The sequence below is a fragment of the Streptopelia decaocto genome (genome assembly GCF_964273445.1).
Source record: "Streptopelia decaocto genome assembly, chromosome: 1".
Classification (NCBI taxonomy): Eukaryota; Metazoa; Chordata; class Aves; order Columbiformes; family Columbidae; genus Streptopelia; species Streptopelia decaocto.
Genome location: NC_138663.1, coordinates 97,955,790 through 97,979,042, shown reverse-complemented (window position 1 = coordinate 97,979,042; position 23,253 = coordinate 97,955,790).

Genomic DNA, 23,253 nt, shown 5'->3' with positions numbered 1-23,253 from the left:
GAAAAATGGGCAATGGAAGTCTAATCTGAGCTTCAAACACTAATGAAGAATTTTAATCCTTTAGGTTCTTAGGTAATTTAAGATTATACTAGATTATTATAGTCTCTTTTACTTTCACATTCCTCCCCAATTACTGAACGTTTTTTTTTCAAAATATAGGAAAAATACATTAAACTAAAAATTCAATTCCATGTAAATGTTTCTAGTAAAAAAATAATAATAAAGGAACCATTAAAAAATTAATAAAGTTCCACAAAATGCTTAATTCTATTTTAAACTCCAATCCATTCTCCTGGACTAGATTCACAGACCAAAGCTCAGGCAAAGAATATCCCCATAGTCTGAAAGCTTGTGCTCCACTTGATTGTCAGTTTTCACCTGCAAAACACTAACTCTGCCAAAGAGTCTGCTGCAGAAAATGTAGAAAAAAAATTCATCTGTTAAAGTACTGTTAAATAGATATTCCTAATTTTATCTGCAGAGATTGTTTAATGAAAATGTTATGAATGCATGTATGGATCCAAGCAGACTATGAAGAAATTAAAATAGTCCTAGCAGTGCTGAAGAGCTGGGCAATAAAATACAAATGAAATTTCAAACAAAAATTGCAAAAGTAATGCACACAACATATAATATTCTTAATTTTATGCAATGAAATAGTTTCTAACCTGAAAATTACTATTCCTGAATTATATCCTGAAGTTATCAAAGAAAATTCTATGAAAAACATCAGCTTGTGAATTAAATTTAAAAAATAAAAAGAGGCAGATAGAAGAAATAAATTAGAGAAACTGTTAAGAAACCAGCAGAAATAAGATTGAGAAAATATATGATGTGGTCTTAATTTGAGTACTTTCATTCTCAGCCTCTGTGTCACATTGTATTTAACACAGCTAGGTCAGATATAGAGGAGAACAATTAAAAGTAGAACCACCATAAAGGAATAACTCAGTTGAAAACATTCTTCAACACTCAAGAGAGAGAGAGAAGAGATGATAAAAGTAAAATCTTGTGTGTTATCAAGGAATTGAGCACTCATGATCATTCACTTTGTCCTCAAATACAGGAACAAAGGATTCTTTAAAGGCATGGGCAGGCCACAGGTTCAAACAGAAATCCCATCATACAACAAAGAGTCAAACTGTGAATTGAATGCTGAAGTCATTACAAACCTCTGGAATCCATATTTTTGGTGTTCAAGAAGCTGTTAACTGCACAATATAGAATATCAATCCACTCAGGGATACTGAATGGAAGTAACAATACAAATGTAAATACTATTGACCCAAGAGGTCCCAGAGCAGGACATTGCTGTGTTGTTGGCAATATCCTGAAATAAAAATTCTGGTTTTATTTCTCCCTCCACCCTATATTCTTTCTTAGGCCTTAACTATTAGACAATGTTGTTGGAATGGCATTGTTGAGATAAATTCATCTTCTCTCTGATCCAGTACAGCCATTCTTACATCTTACAGAAATTAACATCAAGCTTACTTAGCTCTTTTGTTTTTCCATTTGACATGAAAAAAATGAGTTGAGCTTCTGCATTCTGCCTGATTTTATAAGTGAGTTTTCTTCAGAGGTTGCTTGAGGTAAAAATGTGAAAAAAGATTAAAAAAATATAATTTCCTAATACGCATTCCATTCAAATCTTCTGCTATAACCTACAGAAAGCAGCTTATGAAATATGCTAGGTTTATATGTTACGCTTTTTTTTTTTTTTTTTTTTTTTTTACGTGTCTGTATAGGGCTCCTGGACAAGTACCGAAATTAAAAAGTGATTTGATTCTCAGAGTTTGAGGGGGTTGTCAGTCACAGATATACTGATCTGCAGGAGAACAAAATAACTTGGTAGATTGTTTGTTCTGGTCTGTAAATATCTTCCTTGCACTATCAGAAAATCAGGGTATTTCCCTAAGATTTTAAAAATAGCTTGCTTTTTACAGAGTAAGACAATAAAAATAGAAGTATGTGCTATAATCAATCTACAATGTCTGTAGAGATTTCATGAAATTAGCATTAGGTCTAAAACTTTCTCCTTTTTTCACTTGATTCTATTATGGTAAATTAATCACTTTAAAATTTAGTTATATTATAAAATATTTTAATTATATATGTAATTAAGAAATGTAGTATTTTAAATACATGGTAGCATAAACGTCAGTGGTTTCAAGACTCTCCTCAAATATGTCCATCAATAACTTAATCTACACTACAATAAAGACAACCTCTCTGGGCAAACTATGGCAGTGTTCATTCACTTTCACAGTAAAAAGTGTTTCCTGAGGTTCAGAGAGAATCTCTTGTGTTTGAAGTTGTATTCATTACCTCTTATCCTGTCACTGGACACCACTGAAAAGAGACTGGTTCCATCTTCTTTACATCCTGCCTTCGGATCCTACCTTCTTTACATCCTGCCTAGCTTCTCCAGACTAAACCGTCTCAGCCTTCTTACGCTTTCCTGATAGGAGAGATGCTCAAGTCTCTTCAGTATCTTTGTGGCCCTTTGCTGGACACTTTCCTTTATGTCCATGTCTCTTTTGTACTGAGGAACTCAGAACTGGACACAGTAGTCCACATACAGCATATTGTTGTAATTTGTTCTGTCTCTGTCCTATGACTGTTACTAGAATTTTCATTACGTCTAGGAACGGTAGGAAGAGTGGGTCCTTTACTAGTTCACATCCAAACACAGCTGCATCCAGTGCAGTGCTCCAAGCTACAGGATCACAAGAGGAAAGCTCTCCATCTAAACCAGTCACTGACATTTTATGCCATGTCTCTGACAAGAGAAATGCAATGTTCATTTTCAAAGAGCAATTCTGTCTTTCAGAAATCTGGTCTGTAACAGGCATAAAATAGCAAAATCTAATAGCTGACCAAAATACATTTCATTTTCATGGATTTTTTTTTAAGCTAACAAAAATCCGTAACTATACAGGTATAGTGACTCATTTTCTTAATATTTTATATTATTAGCTTGAAGAATTACTGATTGAATTGAAAATGATTTAGTCAAAATTTGTTTAGAAAGACATAAAAGAATGCTTTATATGGCCCTTTACAATACCAAGAGAAATACAGGCATTTATTACTTTGAGAGATAATGTTGAACATTACTGATTACTACTGTCAGAGGACAATCGACTTCATAGAAAATTCTAGTTGAAATAACAGATTACTATATGACTTAAATATTTACAAAGATTGATTACATTCTAACAGCCGAATCATATTGCAAATAGCACTGCTTAATCATGAAAAAGCACTTGTAAAAACAGCTGTTCAGGTCTGTCAGATAAATAGATTGTACATCGGTTCCAGAAGCAACCTCTTTCAAGCCTTCTGAAAACCATATTTAGGGGAGGATGTCTTCTTCCTAGTTAGTTAATAGAAAAACAACATTGTACACAGCATCTATTAACTGGTTCCGTGCCTGATAAAATATCAATGCATAAATATTACAATAACAAAATATAATACTTATATTTTTCCGGGGGGAGTACTTGCAGTGTTCATTCAATTAAACTGAGATAATTATGAAAGTAGAAGGTTTCATTTTTCAGTAAAGTACTGAGGAAGTGTATGGATGAGAATTTATGACATTATTTGCAAAGTGCTAACCTATACATAGTTCCTATATCTCATACATAGTAGAATCTGGTTTAGGTTAAATTTTCATCTGTATGTACCACATCCTTATAACTTGTAAGATAATCTCAATTCAAAGGTATTATGGTATGCTACACTGGAATTCATGGAATTATTTTAAACAAACAAACAAACCCCACACTCACACACAAAAAGGGAGATCAGGTGTTTTGATCTGCTCTAATACAATGTGTTTGAGTGGAAAAATCATATGTATGTTTACACTTAGCAATCTCTGACTTTGTAACTTTATTTGATTAATGTTTCTTAAAAGATTAGGCGTGCATACTCAGACTCAGTGGCTGTAAAAAGTAGCATTATTATGTCATCATTTGGGATAGAGGGTTAAAGACAGTATCCTGTATCAGTCTGAAGCATGGATTATATTTCAACTTAAGATTTTTTTTTTTTTAAGCTCTTTGTCAACATAGTTGTCAAAATAATTATTTCTGATATTTTTGATATGCATTAATTAATAATGACAACAATAATATGAATAATGTTACCACATTATCAGATTATTATGACAGTATCAGGGATAACTATTGTGTTGCATGAACTAGCAAATTTCATTTTTGTGTTTAAACCCTAGAAGTTGTAATATAGAACGTATATAAACCCCAGCTTTTCAGAGACTGAATTTTTGAAAAAAAATGGCCTAAATGTTGAGGACTCCCCATCCAGGGTTCATAGTGAAACCGAAGTTATTGCTATACGTCATGCAAGAATTAACTAAAGTGGAAAATGTAACCATTGACTGAAAAATGTTGCTTCCACATGTATGTCAAGAACTGACAGAGCTCCTTTGGAACTTGGGCTTAGTTCACTTCTCAGCATCATCCTTTCTTTTTGAACTTCAAGCTAAAATTTTAGGTCTATCTTTGGGCTTCAGTTCAAGCTCTTGCCCTGATCAGCTTGTACCTTAGTGACAGTCAAGGTGCACACATACTGTGATCTTCATCACCGTCACTAATAAAATGGTATTCTTTGTGGTTTATAAAATAAAAAAGTTCAAATATAATTTCTGTGGGAAGTCTGTAGCAAAGAATCAGTTTGTGAAAGAGGACAAATAAATTCATTAAAATTCCACAATGAAAAATCTCAGGTATAATGATAATGTTGAAGTAATTTCAAGAAAAAATAAATTTTAATACAGTATAAAATTACAGTTACTTGTTGTGAAAGCAGGGTATAAAGGTAGACCTTTGACTGTGCAAGGTACAGTAAAACAGAACTGGCAAATCAGTAGACAATAAAAAACTATTTTCCTTAGAATATTAAAGTAGTATTTTTGATAATATAGCTGATAATTATAACATAGATTCTGAATGAAATATATGTTCTCCAAAATTAAAGATTGAAAACGAAAGAAAAAGAAAAAAGCATCAAATTTATTCAGGGCCTTAATGAAAATATTTAATCACTTCTGTATTCAGCAAAAATAATCCCACTGAAATTGGGTGTGTAGATTCATATAGAGTAATTCACAGATATTTCAAGTACTTGGAGGACTACCTAATGAGTATAAGGACTCAGAGGTGATCTGAATGGCTTTGACACTCAGGTTCCAGATTAGATCCTTTTTGGATAGACTGGTTTAAGTTTATGAAAGGTGACAGAAGGTTTTTTTCAGTTTTTTTATGGTCCTTTACAATGTTAAGGCAAAAAAGTGTTCTGTTTTTAATTTTACCTCATAATTTTGAAAATATTTTCTATATTATTAATAAAAGAAATGTTCTTAAATCTGTTTCAGTCTCATATTTAGATGATTAAGCCATTGTTCTTTTAAAATGTGTGTAAAAATTTAAAACTCATGTTTATAAATCGTATTCATTCTTATTTTTCTGAGACGGCGTTTGTTTTAGGTTTTAATAAATAAATAAATAAACAACTTTCTAGAAGATTTTATTAAGTCTAAATATAAAATCTGTAAAATCTTTTACATCTATATATAAGATCTCTGAAATATTTGGTGATCTTGTAAAAAATTTCAAAATTAGATTTCTAAATATTTATTACAAACATACTTCTTAGATGAACATATGATTAAAAAGATAGGTGTCCTGTCCCAACAGATGGGATGAGGGATGAGTTCACTCTGAACGTGACACATGCCGTGACTCAACAGATGAGACCACGTGTGAGTTAACTCTGGGTAATTCTGCGTGGTTATGCAAAGTAAATGACAGACAATCACTCCAGGGGACCAATTCAATTATGAGTTACTAAAAGCATGTGGTGGAATACTAATTACAGCGATTAGTGGCTTGGCAAAAGTATAACAGCAAAAGTCCTTCTACAAATGCTGGATTGGCAACATTTAGCAACCGTAATACAAAACTTAACAAGACTTTAATGGCAGGACTTAAAATGATGTTACTTTTGTATGTTCAAGGGAAAAAAAAAAAAAGAGAGAGTAAGAGAGGGGGAAGGAAAACTAAGATATGAGAGAGAGAAAGAGAATAAGATATAAACTAAGATATAAGAGAGAGAGAAAGGGAGTAGGATATCGCCACTCCACAGGTTATCGATCCAGCAATGTCCAGCGAAGGGAGAGTGGGCATACTGAAAACTTCGGTCACGCTGCGCAGCATATACACGCCACACTGATGCCACACGCAGGATCATTTTATAACCCAGTTCATTTACATGTGGGCAGTTCATTTCCTCCCTTTGCTTGGTGTTCATGCTGATTAGGATGATTTTTCTGGAAACGGGTCTGGGGTCTACAAACTAGGGGAAAGTTCACGGCGTTGACCAGAACTGAGTTGTCTTACCCTTCAGGGGTAGCTGTTGATTTGTGGTTTCTTCAGATAATTGACTGTCTGATAGTTGACAGATGAGATCATCTCATTCCCATTAGGCCATGAGACCTTCACAGCGATTAACAAGGTGCTTGACACCATAAACGTCTATCTCTTCTGCCAAACACAATACCTTGGGAAGGACAGGTGAAATGGCTCCCTACACAGCCATCTATCGCATCCTCCCAAAGTAATAAAATCAGACCTTTAAGGCATATCAAAGTCCTTTGTTCTGCTAATGATGGCGGGGGGGTAGAAGCGCTTCAAGGTTGTCACAATAGGTAAACACCTATATGAAAGAGCAGGACTTGCCAACTTCCAGTAAACTGGGACCTCCACCGTTAGTCAAGACTGCTGATAAATAATGAAAAGTGGCTTGGTGAGCATCTCTGCCAGCTCCTTCAGCACCCTTGAATGGATCTTATCTGGCCCCATAGACTTGTGGGTGTTCAAGTGGTGTAGCAGGTCGCCAACCATTTCCCTTTTGATTATTGGGGCTTCATTCTGCTCCCTGTCCCATGTGACACATCAAGTATTGGCAAGAATAAACATGATAACAAAGAATGCTTGATTTCTCTGTATTTTATTGTAACATAACTTTAAGGCATTCGCCAATCAAGATTTTTCTGAAAATACCAACTTCTACCTATCAGAAGAGCTACCTTTATTGCTAGTTCTAAACCTGTCTTGAAAACGTATATCAAATTATGATACATATAAAAGTGCATTTGTATTAAAATTAACTTTTTTCCAAAAATAAGTAAATACACATGACATCGCTAGATGTGAATGTGAAATATCATATATAATGTCTACACAGTATGCTAATGCATGCATAAATATATCTGAGCTCTGCATGAATGTTTCCAGTCATAAATGAGATGGGACCAAGAACCCATATAATTATTGTGAGGATAAATGACTTAGGAATGGTGAAAATAGATTTATAACATGCTTTTGAACTTTTTTTTAATTGGCTTATATTTGCTGGAATTCAAAAGTAGTTTATAACATAATTGTTTTAAGATTTCTATTTCCTGTTTAAAGACTTCTGACTAAGCCAAAGGTTTGAAAGTGATATTTAGTTAAGTTTCACCATTGTTTTTTCTTAATTCCTTATTCTTTTTTTTTCTTACAGAGTAACTCTTTAATTTAATTTGCTTATAAAGAGGATAATTAGTTCCATTTTGCAAACTGTACCATATCAGATTGTATTAGTATGAGACACACAGCTCCAAAGAGATAATTCAAAAGGAAAAATGACCATAAATATGCATAATTCAGCTGCAGAATGAGAATGTTTTCATTAACTTTGTAATTCAGTCAGTCACCTGAAATGTTGCTTACGTACACCAGTGGTCATATGACTGCTATGCAATGATGTAAGTAATCGAAAAAGTCACTGTGGTGCTGTGCCTGGGTAATGGCTGTGGTATTTCCTATTTAGAGCCCTTGACAGTACATCATTGGAAAATGTCATTTAAATTTAACTTATATTAAGGAATGAGTCTATAAAATTGCCAGTTAGACATTTCTTCGTTAGTATAGAAAAAGAGTCCAATTATGAATTGCATTAATTTGTTAGTATGCCCGTTAAATAAATAACTCCATCATTAATAAAGAGAAAATAATTGCTGATCTACCTTATATGCAAAAAGGAGTACTGCATAGTTCTGAAATTCATTCTTGAGAGTCAAATACTAAATCTGTAAATTTTAATTCATTATTTTATATAAAGAATTGTTTTTGTTCTTTAATTTATTCTACCCATAGGTCATATCCCTAAGATGGAGACACATGTCTTGAATACCTTATCTGATGTCCAAAGAAATTTATCTTTTTGGTCCACAACCACTCAGCTTCAACAACAGACCTAACAGTGATTGAAGTATACCTAAGAAAGGGAAGAAAGAACCTTTGAATTTTTTCAGGCTAAGGAAAAAAACCAAATAAACAAACAAACAAACAACAATAACAAGGAATTCAGGTTTTCTACTTTTTCTGATAGCTGTAAGGCCGCTTTTGCTCCATGTCCCCAAGTCTAAAGAGCAGTGAGCCTGATCATGAGTTCCCAGTAAATAATGTGCACATTGGGAATAGCATTTTCAGTAAACTTGTGTGCACACATGGCACATACATATACATATAGAAACCTACACACGCACACACAGAATCACATCAATCAGCACAGATTCCACGTGCTCATATTTATACATAATATGGATTCTCCAGCTTCAGACACATGGTCTTCTAGCAGTTGCACCTGGATCTTGTCTACCTACCTACTGTCACTTGGAACATTTGAACCCCTGAGACTGCACCTCTAATACAGCTGCTGTATGGACTCATTCTTGTCACACAAATGCACACAACTTTCTCCAGGAGCTATTCTAGACCTACAGTCTCCCCAGCAGCTCGCCCTCAGGCCCACAGTTCCTTAGGGAGAGGTTCCATTCTATGGCCTCCACAGTGCCTGATCTGAAGAGCCTTGGTCTCTACATCTGTTTGCCTCCAGACTTATGGTCTCTCTTGTAGCTGGATCCCAGACCTCTTACCCTAACTGATGGCTACTCTTGCTGCAAGTTTTTTTTATGAATGGCACGCACACACACACCAGAGGACTGAGGTAACTCAAGGTAATATATACATACACCAGTGTCTCCTGGTGCCAGCACCCAGACCCTAGCCTGTAGCCCCAGCCCTCAGCTCTCCCACATAGGCATAGGGGAAAGGGAGCCCTTATCCAGGAAAACCATTAGAAATGGTCTTTAATTAGGGAAGACAGGAGAGACTGGACTGACTGGCTCCTGCTCACACACCACCATATCCTTTTATCCTCTTTCTCCTTTGTTTTCCCACTCTTATCACTCCTTTTACTGCCTTTGGTCCCTCACTTAAATATCCCATGATGAACCTTGCACATTCCCACAAGCCCCCTAGAAACATCTCATTATAATTTTTACACAGTCCCAAAATACTTTTTCCTAGCCTGTCCTAATATGCCCTGTACCCTGTTAGGCAATAAACCAAAGCTTGCAAGACATTTTGGGGAGAAATTCTCTGTCTGACTCCTCTGGGTAGGCAGACACAGGACTGGTCATTCCCCTTTGAAAACTGCAGGAACAGCCAAGTCAGGGTGCTCTGTCTGCACAGCTCAACTTATTGGGATTCCTCTTCCTGACTTGGCTTCACCAGACCTTTGCATTAATGGTGAACAGACTGTAAATATATAACCTAAGAGCAGCCACTGAATGCAGTTTTTGAATCTCAGTTCCAGGTTTAAGCACCTCAGAATTATTTAAGTCTATTTTCTTGTTTTGGCAACTATCCAGGGTGTGAGACCCTGCATGGCTCCCCATGGCTGAGGCTGGACAATGAACCCAAACCCATTGCTGTCAGTGGCTGTCAGGAGCTCCTACAGCAGAAGAGTTGGGGTGCTTTCTCAGGCCAGAGGGGGAGAACCTAGATGAACAGATCCTCGTGTTGTTGTATCAAGGCCTGTTTCTATCTTGACAGCGTCAGCATCTGCCTACCACTTCTTAGCAAATACCATAGACTGCTCAGCATATGAGAATAGGATCTTAGTTACTTAATTTAAGCATTCCATGTCACCTAAATTGTCAGCGGCAAGGAAAGAAGTCCTCTTACAGCAGTGCCCAGGTCTGTCAGCAGGGTGGAGCAGGGCCACACCTTCGAAGACACTGAGGGAAGGCTCTTTTGCCTAAGAGAGATCATGGTCACTGAACATAGTTCAGTATTTTGATGCATAGCAGAAAGTTTTATTCTGTGGACCTGAGGTCTTCTTTTTTTTTTTTTTTTTTTTTTTTTAAATACCTCATTTACTTTGTATAAAATACCTTTCTTTTTTATATAATCTACTGTGCTCTTAAAACTTGGGAGAATATGCCTTTTCTGGATAAATACATTTGCTAAAATACCACAGCTGTTCCAAGCACTTTAGCGGGCTTTGTAATCAGTAATTCAGGAGACATGAAATTGAAAAATACATGCAGTCTAGGGTAATTTCTTTGAAATGTTTTTACAGGAAAATTAAAGAACTAGTAATGAATGTTTTCAGAATGTCATGGAAAGTACATTGGACAGTAATTGCATATCTTAAAATGTATGGCATAACTCCTGGTGAAAAAAACTTGAATATGTAGGAATGCATCTACCACATAATGAAAAAACCCTTTTTTTTGGTATTTACACCATGCTATTTCTGGCTGGACAGAAAATTCCATGCAATAACATTTTAAACTATATGATGGGGTTTTGATCAGTCATAGAACTTGATAAGATATCGTGCAATCGGAGTGAGAACATGGGTCTAGATCCACAATGGAACATCACTATCCTATTGTGTGATGGCATTTACGAGAGCCAGCTTAACACAGATAATGTCAGACAGCAGAAAAGGAATAATAAGTTGGTTTGTCTTCTGGCAAACATAAAGAAAATACAATAAATAATTGTTTCTGTAATATCATAAGAAAATATTCCAAGTGTAACATACAGTTAAAAAGTAACTGCAAGGAATCAGAGAAAAACATCCCCTTAATTTTTCTTTATTCAAATGTGTGAATTACTTCTATGAGATGAAGAATATGCTAATTCCTTGAACTAAATGGAAGCAGAAAAAACAACTACAAAGGAAAAATGAAAAAAACGAATCCTGCTGACAGTAGCAGAGGTGTAAATGTGCAAACCACCATTGAAATCAGATGTCCTATGGAGGATTTATGTAAGCAGGCTAAAGACAGAATGCACATGAAAACCTGTAAAAACAGTAAGTTGTATTTTCAGACTTACTATTAATATTTAGCTCACAGCCAGCTTGGTCAAGCTGCATTAAAGAACACGGACAAGAGAGTCACATTAGATTTCAACTACAGAATGAAGATAAATGGCCTGGTGCATTTGAGAAGGAAGCTCCTGTGGGATGTGAATGTGAAAAACACAGGTGATAAGCATAGCTAGGACATGTGGTCAATATAAAAAAAAATGATGGAAAATAAATCTTCATGCTGGCTTTCTTAAGGACACATAACATGGGCTCTGTGATATCAGACCAAATGGAAATAAAGAATACTAAGGAAAATGAGTTGTCTAAAACTATTCTTTTCAGACAAGACTAAAAACCGTAATGCTATACCTGTGTATAAGTGAATACCAAATCAAGCACAACTATACAACGGATATAACTGGGAAAAAATCCGTATTATTTTTGGTTTTATCCATGCACTTGCATAAAATGCTAATAATATAACAGAACCATGTGCAGAACCACAGGTTCCTTGTTACAATCAGAGAACGTGTCTATTTAATACTGTCTTTATACCTGTGTCTGTTGTAAATTCTAGGAGAAAAGCAGGAAAATGAGGAGTGAATTTGCATTTGTATTAGAATCTTCACACAGTTTTGGTTTTCTTGTTTTGTTTTTTGTTGTTGTTGTTTTTGTTGTTTTTGTTGTTGTGTTTTTTGTTTTTTGGGTTTTTTTTTTTAAGAATATGTCTTGGAATTTAAGATCCTGTAAGAAAGTGCTATGCAACATGAATTACAGTTGTGTGTATAAAGCTACACTATTTAGCTCAACTTGCAAGATGTCAAAGCTGTTGAAAACATTTTTTAGAAGATAATATTTCTAATTTCTACCGTGTATCATGGACAGCCTGTAATTTCTAAGTTATTCCTCCTTTATTAATAAAAGTGTTTTTCTTTTACATAAGTTTAACCTATGACAGAGTACATACAACACTGATCAACAAGTTCTTATGCTTATATAACAATGAACTTACGATTGAAATAAATGATTTAAAATAAATTACTTGCTTAAAAAAAAAAAAGGATGTATAAATAGTATAACCATGTATGGGGATATGCTCAAGTGACTTGCACCTGTCTATAGAAAAAGCACATACACCACACTAATTGTTTTACTGACATTGTGTGCTTGATGAGTAGAACCTCTGTGTTAGATAACATAGGCCTGTGAGAAACTCTAGGCACCTCATCACTATGTCCAAGATTCCTGCTTTGTTGTGAGAAAGAGCAAGAGGCGGCGCTTGCCTGAAGCCTTGAAATACAGGCAAGGTCAGCAGGCCCAGTGATCTTCTTAACAGGGCTGAACTGACCAGTGCCTGCGTCCTCGCTTGTGTCACCTCTGCCTGGGAGCTCAGGTGTGGCTTCGGACATCCTGCAATAGAGGGGTAACTAAAATAAAACTTGCTCATTGCAATGCAAATGCATTGTGGCCTCTGGCTCTTCTTGTGACGTGCCTGAGTATGTGTACACAAACCTACCCCCCCCCTTTTTTTTTTCCCCTATATGGGAGCAAGCATCTTTAGTGTGGTTTTGTGAATGTAATGAATTTCAGAATGGTTTTCCTTGAAATTCAATTTTAATCCACTGCATATGAACAGGTTTCTGCAGTATGGCTTGCACAGTATCACAAACAAGGTTGTTTCGTAGGACGGATAAATTAATGTATGTTCTGGGGTTCTTTCCCACGTTTAGTTTTTGGTTATTTTTGAATTCCACCATTTATTTATTTAAAATATTGGGTTTTTTTCTTGTTTTCTGGTGTATTTGTTTGTTTGTTTTCCAGATTGTGATGTGTTGCCTGGAAAGATCTGTCAAATAATCCTACACCTATTTATTTCCCTGATATAGCCCAGGTTCTGCAAATGGAAAGTGTTGGCATAGCTTCCAGAATAGTTATTGGAGGTCATGGTTCATAAACTATGTCATTGCCAGAAAAATATTTGGATTGGATATGGATTCTAGAAGAAATATTTTAAAAGCTATTTAGAAGAGATGAACTTCACAGACCTCTACCATATGTGACTAGCCAATTGTATTATAGATACATGCTATCTTTTTGTATCTATGAATCCCACTTTTTCTCACTCCTAACTCAACTGTAATTTTCTATTTCTGTTATATTTCCTAGGTAAATATTTTTGATTAATATATTTATTTTCTGTTTTCTTTTCTAAAACACCAAGCAGAAAAAATGCATAATAAAACAGAATGTGCCTCAATCTGGGGGATAGTATACAGGAATGTTCTCAAAATCATCATTCATGTGGGGAAAAAGATGAAATGTAACCACTCTAATCAGCTGTGCTTTTACTGCTTTAATTTCAATCCTGTGCTCCTCTGTAATATTTGCGCCTTTTGACCATTTGCCATGAGATTGCTGTGTGTGACTGTTAAGTTTTCCTGGATAGAGAATGAAGTCCTAAAATCTGATCTGTGATTTGTTAAGCCAATCTAAGAATCACACTCCATCAGAGCTAGATTTTAATCACTTAACACATCTTGTTGTCTTCAACATCTCAGCATTTGCAATGCAGAGACTAACACCTGAAATTTCATTTTCCCTTACTTTTAACTCCAAATTCTGACTTTCATCTTAAGCCACTATTAATTTACAGTGCACTTGTCTGAAAGCTGGCAGTAAACATGTACACCAAGGTCAATAACCAAACTAATATTTCCAGTTTGCTGATATCCAAATTACTCTTTGGCAGCATCTCTGTCAGATTAATAAGTGCAGTAAGCATGACAGTATTATTTCTGTAATCTGCCACTGAGTTACTGTATCAAAGAACTGATATTTTCTTTAATAATTGGAAGTGTCCAGAGAATAAGACTGTTAGTTCACTCTTCAAGCATGTATTCTTTCATATGTCTTCCAGTCCAGTTCAAACTCAGTACATAATTATTGTCAGAGCAATCCTTTTACTAACTGCTTTATTAGTTATACTTGTTTCTTAAGAAAATGTAGTACTAGGTCTGAAAAAAGGACTAAATTTTTTAAAGGCAGATTTACATCTCTATAACCTCTCCTTAACTATGAATTATGAAGTACTATCCCCCTGCCTTCTCAGATTCTGATACTGACATATTCCTGGGCTTCAATCTGAAGAGCTGTTCTATAATGCGTTTCTTAGTTCTATGATTCTGTAGTATTTCAAATCAATTTGAGATCTACATATCTAAAGTACTTTCTTGCAATTTTGTCCATATATCCATAATCCTAGAATACATTTGTTATACATTTTCAAGGGTCACATTCACATACAATATTTAGCATTTACAGATGCTTTAAAAAATAGGGAGGCTTTTGCCCACTTTTAGTGATTCTTGCATCTTCTCATAACTTCATTTTCCATAAATTTTTATTTGTTTGTTTCCTACTTTGTTGGAAGTTATCTAAACTAGTGGAGTGGTCTTCCTTGATATTTTTCCCCTCTTGTAATAAGCACATGGAGCACAGATTCCAGCACCAACCCCAGCATCAAAGCACAACAAAACTGGAAGTGGACATTGTGACAGAAATCTTGCTCATCTCCTGCTTGAGATCTCCACCTTACCAAAACCAAAAGCTACTGCTGTGTACTCATGTCACTTTCTCAGACATTATACTATGTAATAATGAACAGTTCTTTTGTCTGATAATTATGGAAGAAGTTAAAGTAGACTGGAGAGAACACAGTTTTCATTCTTGTTCTTGATGTTAGTATGAAACATAAATAGTTTGGGGCTAATCCTTGGGTGTCTCTGTTGTGGCTTCTGGTTATATAGGCACTAATATTAAATTTGCACAGAACAACAGAATTAATTAATTGTGACTATCCCTTAAAAGGCCTCAACCTTCTGTTCCTAGGCATAATAAAGGAGAAAAAAATAAATGCTAGGAATTATTTTACCATGTAAATTTGTTCTGTCCTTATTTCTTTCAGAAAGTGTTCAGTTTTCGTTATCCTATCTCAGAACCAGCCTAACAGAAGTATAAAAATGAAAAATTAAAGAACAACAAAGATAAGTAATATTGAATGACTTCTGTATGTAGAAAGACTAGAACCCTTCAGACAGGAATAAAGATAGCTGAGAGCTTAATAAATATGAGAAGGTGAAGAGAGAATGAAATTCTCTATTGTTCGAAATCAAATATCAGTTAAGTACTAAAGGAAACTTGCCTTAAACCCAAGTATGCTAGTTCAGTATAACTTGTATCATTATATAAGAACTTAGTAACATTATGGTGCAATAGCCAGACACAGTTTTACACAAGTGAGCACTATGATCACCAAAAGGGCAAAGCAAGATGGATACAATTGCGTCTGAAAGGCATCCAAGTAACAAAAGTTGCCAGACAGACAAAAAGATAAACACAAACCTGATCACCTTGACCTCAGCAACTAACATTCTGCAAGGACCATAACCATCAGGACTAACCAATTTTCTCACTTTGACCCTTTCAATTCTCTACCTAGCCCCACTGCAGAGGAAGTGAGTGAGAGGCTGGGTTGGACTGAAATGTCTTCTGGGGTTAAATAACAGCAGTCTTCCATTTTACTACTTGGTATGTTTGCCAGTGACATAATTTAAAATTTAAATTTAAAATTTAAAGCTTGCTTTCTGTTTTTATTTTGTGTATAGTGAGCTGAAAAATATCTTTAAACGTGCAAATATTTAAAGAGAAGTAACAATGAGATAATAGACATAATTTTATATTATATTAAATCTAATGAAGTACATGCAGCTGCTTCATATTTTTATAGTGTATAAATCATTGCAAAAGAGTTTAGAAAATGTCTTTTGAATGTGTTAGTAACAGTATGTTGAAACCCCAATAGTTCAGTTTCCTAACTCATTGCAACTGAAATACTCTTCTCTGTATTTTTAGAAGAAACTGCACAAAATTCCATTCCCTTTTTCCTTAAGATGCAACCATTCACCATTTTATAAATTTGACTTCTACCCTTAGGAGAAATTTTGGCAGGATAACAATGCAAAGGATCTAAACAGAGGGTTACAATACTGCCAAGGCATGAACACACACAACCTTCACAACCCTCTGAAATACCTCACAGCTGTAAGGACTGATGAAAGAACTGAACTTTTCTGCAGCTATAGATGTCTTCCCAGAGACCCATGTGGCATATAAAATGGCAGAGTAACTACATGTTTGTTTGCTGCAGGGTAGTGATAGATCATGTCTTAACAGGGCAAATAATATTCAGTAGTCCAAATGTATGGGAATGCTCTCTTTTTAACATTTTCCTCTGTGTATTTGGGATACAGATCAAGAGATAGGTTCCATTGGAGGCTGAGAGTTCACATTTTGACAATGTGGTAGAAGAGGTTCTTCAATGACTCTTCACATTAGAGGAAAATGAGAGCCAGCAAATGCCAAGCACAAGAAAACCTCTTAAAATTTATTTTAAAAATTATTTAATTAAATTTATTATTTCAATCTATTTAGGTTGAAAATGCAGAGCAAAGGAGGAAATATCTTTGTGTGATAACCTTGGGCATCTGGTTTACAATACAGTCTGTCAAACACAAGATGCCATATTCCTTTTCCTGAAAGAATCTAGCCTCATTAGACATAAAGCACTGCATATGAAAATAAATTAAAATTAAGATTACATGGACAAACAAAGTGCTGAATTTTTCTTGTTTATGTACTTTTTTTTTTTTCCCTGTATGAGAAGAATTTGTATATGAAACCACTGGTGGGTTGTTGCCTTTGTGGTAGTACCAAGGAGGTTTGCACACTGCTGTTATGATACGATACTGGAATGTGTAAGTCTCTCTGGCCATTTTCCATCATGGGAAAGAAGGATGCAGTGAAGGACTGGCAGTATATGTTTAAGCGAACACAAACTTTATGCCAATTATTATTCTATGATGTAGGACATGTAACAATTAGAATCTTTGTTAATCACATGCAACTCCAAAATAGTTCTTCAAAGTGAGAGTTGAAAGATAAACATGACTTCTTCGAAAATATATTTCGAATACTTCAATTATGAATTTTAACCTTCTGCAATTAAACATCAAAGTGAACAACTGTTTGGTTTTAAATTGCTGAGAAGCCAAAAATGTTTTATTTGGGAAGGATAATTAAGACAAATGCCACTGATTAGCTCAGTTTTAGGAAAATGAATTATGAAGTTTAAATTCTTGTAGGAATTCATGTATTTAAAATATATGGTTGAAATTCATGAAAAATGGAAAATTACAGCTTGATAGGTTAGAAATGTCAAGGGGTTTTAATAATGTATGAAGCAAACATTCAAAGATATTTCAATTTGTTTTTTCTATACTTACTTTAAATTATCATGGAAAAAAATTCAATATTTTTTAAGTCATAATCTGAAATTCTAGTATGCAGCATGAGGCTGAGATCTAGTGGGAAAAGTATTTTTCTGGAGTCAGGAAAAAGACTGACTGAGTGAACTATTTCACTCTATATTATACCATTGTTTCTACATCCATAAACCAGCATAACATTATCTACCTTTTACTGTAGAGTCCATAGAGAGAGAGGTGGATGTAATGTCTGGAGTGCACTTGTTAGACATTGTAATAATTTCTAATAATGTCTTTATCCAAAGGAGTCAGGTGAAAATGAGATCTGGCTTACAAAGTGTGCAGTCAAAATTGCTTGTTAATAAAAATACAGTACAACTAATTACAGTGTTTATTGCAGTATTTCTTTTTTTAATATCTGACAGAGATATATAGATACATCTCTATATGTCTGTTCATAGTCTCATATAGCAGAGAATCATAGAATGGTTTGTGTAGGAAGGGACTTTAAAAATCATCTAGTTCCATCTCCCATGCCATTGGCAGAAACATCTCAAAGCCCCATCCAACTGGGCCTTAAGCACTTCCAGGGATGAGGCATCCACAACTGCTCTGGGCAGCCTTTTCCAGTGCCTCACCACCTTCATGGTAAAGAAGTTTTGCCTTATGTCTCATGTAAATCTGTGCTCTTACAGTTCAAATATATTACCCTTTGTGCTATTACTACAAGCCTTTGTAAAAGTCCCTCTCCAGCTTTCTTGTAGTTCCCTTTCAGGTATTGGAAGGCTGCTAGAAGATCTTCCTGGAGCCTTCTCTTCTGCAGGCTGAACAGCCCCAACTCTCTCAGCCTGTATTCATAAGAGAGGTGCTCCAGTCCTCTGATCATCTTTGTGGTCCTCCTCTGGACTTGTTCCAACAGGTCCATGTCCCCCATCTGGGGTGCCCAGAGGTAAACACAGTACTCCAGGTGAAATCACACAAGAGCACAGTAGAGAGGGAGAATCACCTTCCTTGACCTACTAGTTTTGTTTCTTCTGATGCAACTCAGGATACAGTTGGCTTTATAGGCTGCAAGTGCACATTGCTGACTCATGTTGAACTTCTCATCAACTGACACCCTCAAGTGCTACTCTTCAGGGCTGTTTTCAATACATTCTCCATCTAGCCTGTATTTGTGCTTGGGATTGTCCTGACCCATGTCTAGGACCTCGTGCTTGGCTTTGTTGAACTTCATGAGTTTAACACAAACCCACCATTCAAGCCTGCCAAGGTCTCTCTGGATGGCTTCCCTTCCTTCCAGCATGACTACTGCATGACACAGCTTGGTGTTCTCGGCAAACTTGCTGAGGGTGCACTCCACCACACTGTCAATTTCACCAACAAAGATGTTAAAAGGTGATGGACCCAATACCTATTCCTGAGGAACCTCACTTGTTACTGCTCTCCAACTGGACATTGAGGTGCTGACTGCAACGCTTTGAGTGAGACATCCAGCCAATTCCTTATCCACCAAGTGGTCCATCCATCAAATCCACGTGACTCCAATTTAGAGACAAGGATGTCATGTGGGACAGTCATATGCTTTGCACAAGTCCAGGTAGATGATGTCAATTGTTCTTCACATATCCATCAATGCCGTAATACTGTTGTAGAAGGCTACCAAATTTGTCAGGCACAATTTGCCCTTAGTGAAGCCATGTTACCTATCACCAGTCACCACCTTATTTTTCCATGTGTCTTAGCATAGTTTCCAGGAGGATCTGATCCATGACCTTGCCAGACACAGAGGTGAGACTGACTGGCCTGTACTTCCCCAGTTATTCCTTTTTTCCCTTTTTAAAAGTAGCAGTTATGTTTCACCTTTTCGAGTCAGTGGGAACTTCATCAGACTGCAATGACTTTTCAAATATGATGGATAATGGTTTAGCAACTTCATCTGCTCAGTACTCTCAGGACCTGTGGATGAGTCATTAGGACCCATGGACTTGTGCATCTTCAGGTTCCTTAGATGGTCTTGAACCTAATCTTCTCCTGCAGTGGGAGGTTCTTTATTCTCCCAGGCCCTGCTTTTGCCTTCTTTGACGTGGACAGTGTGGCTAGAGCACTTGCCAATGAAGACCAAGGCTAAAAAATCATTGAGTACCCGAGTCTTCTCCATAGTCTGGGTAACCATGTCTCCCATTTCTTTCTGGAGAGGGCCCACATTTTCCTTAGTCTTTCTGTTATCACAGATGCACCTACAGAATCCCTGGATAAGATTTAATTCTATCAGTGTTTTAGATTTCATAACCTGATCCCTGGCTGCCTGGACAATTTCTCTGTGTTCCTGCCAGGCTACCTGTCCTTGCTTCCATGCTCTGTAGGCTTTCTTTTTGTGTTTGAGGTTGTCCAGAAACTTCTTGTTCATTCATGCAGGCTTCCTGGCTTTTTCACCTGACTTCATCTTTCTTGAGATGCATCACTCCTGAGTTTGGAGGAGGTGATTCTTGAATATTAACAAACTCTCTTGGGCCCAGCTTTCCTCCAGACCATTATCCCATGGTACTCTACCAAGCAGAGCCCTGAAGAGGCTGAATTCTGTTCTTCTGAAGTCCAGGGTAGTGAGCTTGCTGTGCACCCTCCTTGCCGCTTAAGGAACTTGAACTGTATATATTTTAGGTGTATATATACTTATACTCTGCATTTTACCAGTGTGGTCAGAATTCTGTCATTTAGAAAGAAATGAACAAATTTCCTCCAGTCCTTTGCAATTGTTATTTCACTAAACTTTTCCTTAAATAAAATTCACAACAAATAGATTTTTTTTTTTGTCTCATCCTTTTCTGTAGCTATATGTTCAATTAAAGAGTAAACTTATGAAAAGAAACATAAATGAACATAGCTGTCAATAGATTCAAACTCAACAGTGGATCCAAATTTTTTTTTTATCTCCTATATATTGTATTTGCAATGTTTTTGTGTTGGTTTTGCTTTTGTTTGTCCTTGTTTGTTCATTTTCTAGTCATTTCAGCCCAGTGTTTACAGTAGTTATTGAAAATTTTCTTTGATCACTAAATAAATTCCTGAATCAATGAGAATGCTACTAGGACAATAATTCAACTTGTATATACAGACTCTTTGAATGTAGAAGCTTTAGTTACAGAAGATGCCCACAGCTTTGGGGTGATGGTATGTCCTGCTTGTAGCGTCTTCTTCCATTAATAACTTGTCTTATATATATATGACAGTCTTCCCATCTGTTTCCACTATTATTGTGTTGCTAGTACGTATAATTTTACTAGGTCAATCAGCCTGTATTCAATATGTGTATACACATTGTTAACATACTTTTTTTTTTTTCAAATTGTTCCACAAAATTGTATAGAAATATCTGTACAATTACATATATATGTGAATACAAATATTTAAATTCAGCTTGTGAAAAATTTTATCCAGACTGAACTGAAACATTTTGTGCTTGCATTGTTTTATTGGAGATAAACACGTCTATGTAATTATTTTTTTTCTCAAAAATTATTTTAAATTGAGAGATCAAATTAATTCATTCTTCAGATATATGAACAAATATTTTGATTTTCCATATGGTTTTATTTTTTCAATGTTAATTTTTAAAAATCACCAAAAAAAAAATGACCTCTGTTTTAATTTTTAGGAACACAATATTTGCCAAAATAATATCAAGTTCACCCAGATTTACTTGCTTCTGCATTTCATAATTCCACTACTCCTTTTTAAATTCCAAGTACAGTATCTTTTTTTTATTTTATCTTATTTTTTTTTTTAATATTAGTGACAATACCATAATGATCAAAATCTCTTTGGCCCACAAATTGAAGCTAGTAGCGTGCTCTATGTCTAGAGTGCAGTCAGACAAATGAGTGATTTCAAGGCAAAGAGGTTACTCCGAGATATTTTTTAACCTCAGGGTTACACTGAAAAAAGTTTGAGCTAGGTAATATTTTCTCCATTATTCTTCGTCATTTTAGATAGGAAACTGTGAACTGGCCAGCAACTTTTAAAAGGATTGTCAGAAGCCATATTTTCAAGTGACAAGTCTAATTTGTAAACAAACCCTCAGGCTCCTCCTTGACATTCCTATATTTTGAGGACTCAGCCTGCTGTAGAAATTCCCTGTAATCAAATATTTCCCAACAGATTCTCCATTGTATTGAAAGCCGTTCTCAGAAATAGGATGAACACTTGAGGCTAAATGTAGAGGCTGCCTTGACTAAATGAATTGTTGAAGTGGAAGCAGATGTAAAACGAAAATGTTTTAGTGAAGGCTTCAACTTGGATAGATTTTTGAACCACTGAATGTTGTTAATCTTGAAGAATTCTATAGTACCTAATCTCTAAGCCAGGCCTATTCTATAATCAGGATTTACCTTGTATTTACCTGGTTGACTTTGCAAATATTTTTCACTGGATGTACTGGAAGCCATGAAGGCTGTTGTCCACCTTAAATGCACTTTTTCTGCTGGAGACACAAAGTATTTTCATTCATGTTCAGAATATTATATACTTATCATCTTGACTCAATTCCCACCATTCAAGGGTAGGGGGTGGGGGAATCTATTTTGACAGGATTGAGTTCTCCTTAAAGTTCAGACTAATTTTTTTTTTTTTTTTTCCAATTGAAGGTCGTGATTACTTCTAATAGTTTTCTTAATGTAAAATCCAGGTATACTTCAGAAGACTGGATTCTCCAGTTCTCATCTAACCCATCATGTCTTAAAAACCTTCCTGTGTACTGTCCCTTTAGCAAAAGATTTACACCTTTTACTTACAAGTAGTTCTTTTTGCAGAAATGGATCTTCTACTTGTATATTTCTCCAGAAATAGCCCATAGGTTTGGGATGAAAACCTCCCTTGAAAAGTGAAAAATATTATTTTAAGTTCATTCAAGCCAAGAATACCCTCGTCGCAAACCCCCTAACTGCTTTTTAACCACTGTGCAGTTCCATAAAGGACAGTTACTATCTCCTTGAGAAATTAAAAAATATAAAAAGCCAAACAAAAGAAGCAAAACCAAATCAAATCAAACCAAACCAAGAAACCATTAATGCTCAGTTGTTGAGCACATTTCTGCTGGACTTTAAGTGGACTTAACATTGCTTTTTAGATCTTAATTCAGTTTACATGAAAGCTATGCTAGAAGCTGCAATATCTGTTTTGGGTACACTAGCTTTGAAACTGCAGCTCAATTGCAAACTGTTTGCTAGAAAAAAAATTCTAGCTTGTTCATTATTTTACCTTCTTTCTCCGGACCTCTCTCTTTTATTTCTGTAGAGTTCCTCTCTTTCAATCTCTACTGTCTCTCCAAACTTTGAAGCAGAAGTTATCTACCCTTTTTTAATGTTATCTTCTTAATCCTTGGACTCAGTAATTGTCCCCACTTATTACATACCCAAGCTGCACTATTTTGAAGGTTTAATACAAACATTGAGAGGTCTTGTGCACCAGTGATTTCAGATGGTCAGAAAATGTTAAAATGTGAAACAGTGAAACATCAACTGGGTTAGGCATCTCAATATAAGGCAGTCATTGAGGGTCTCTGATTTTGTTGTTGCTGTTGTTATTGCTTGCAATCACTTTTTGTACTCAGGCACCTGATGTTCATTATGTTTACTTTTAAGAATCTGATCATGGACTTCAATTCACGATCTTTTGCAGTCTATGATTTCCTTAG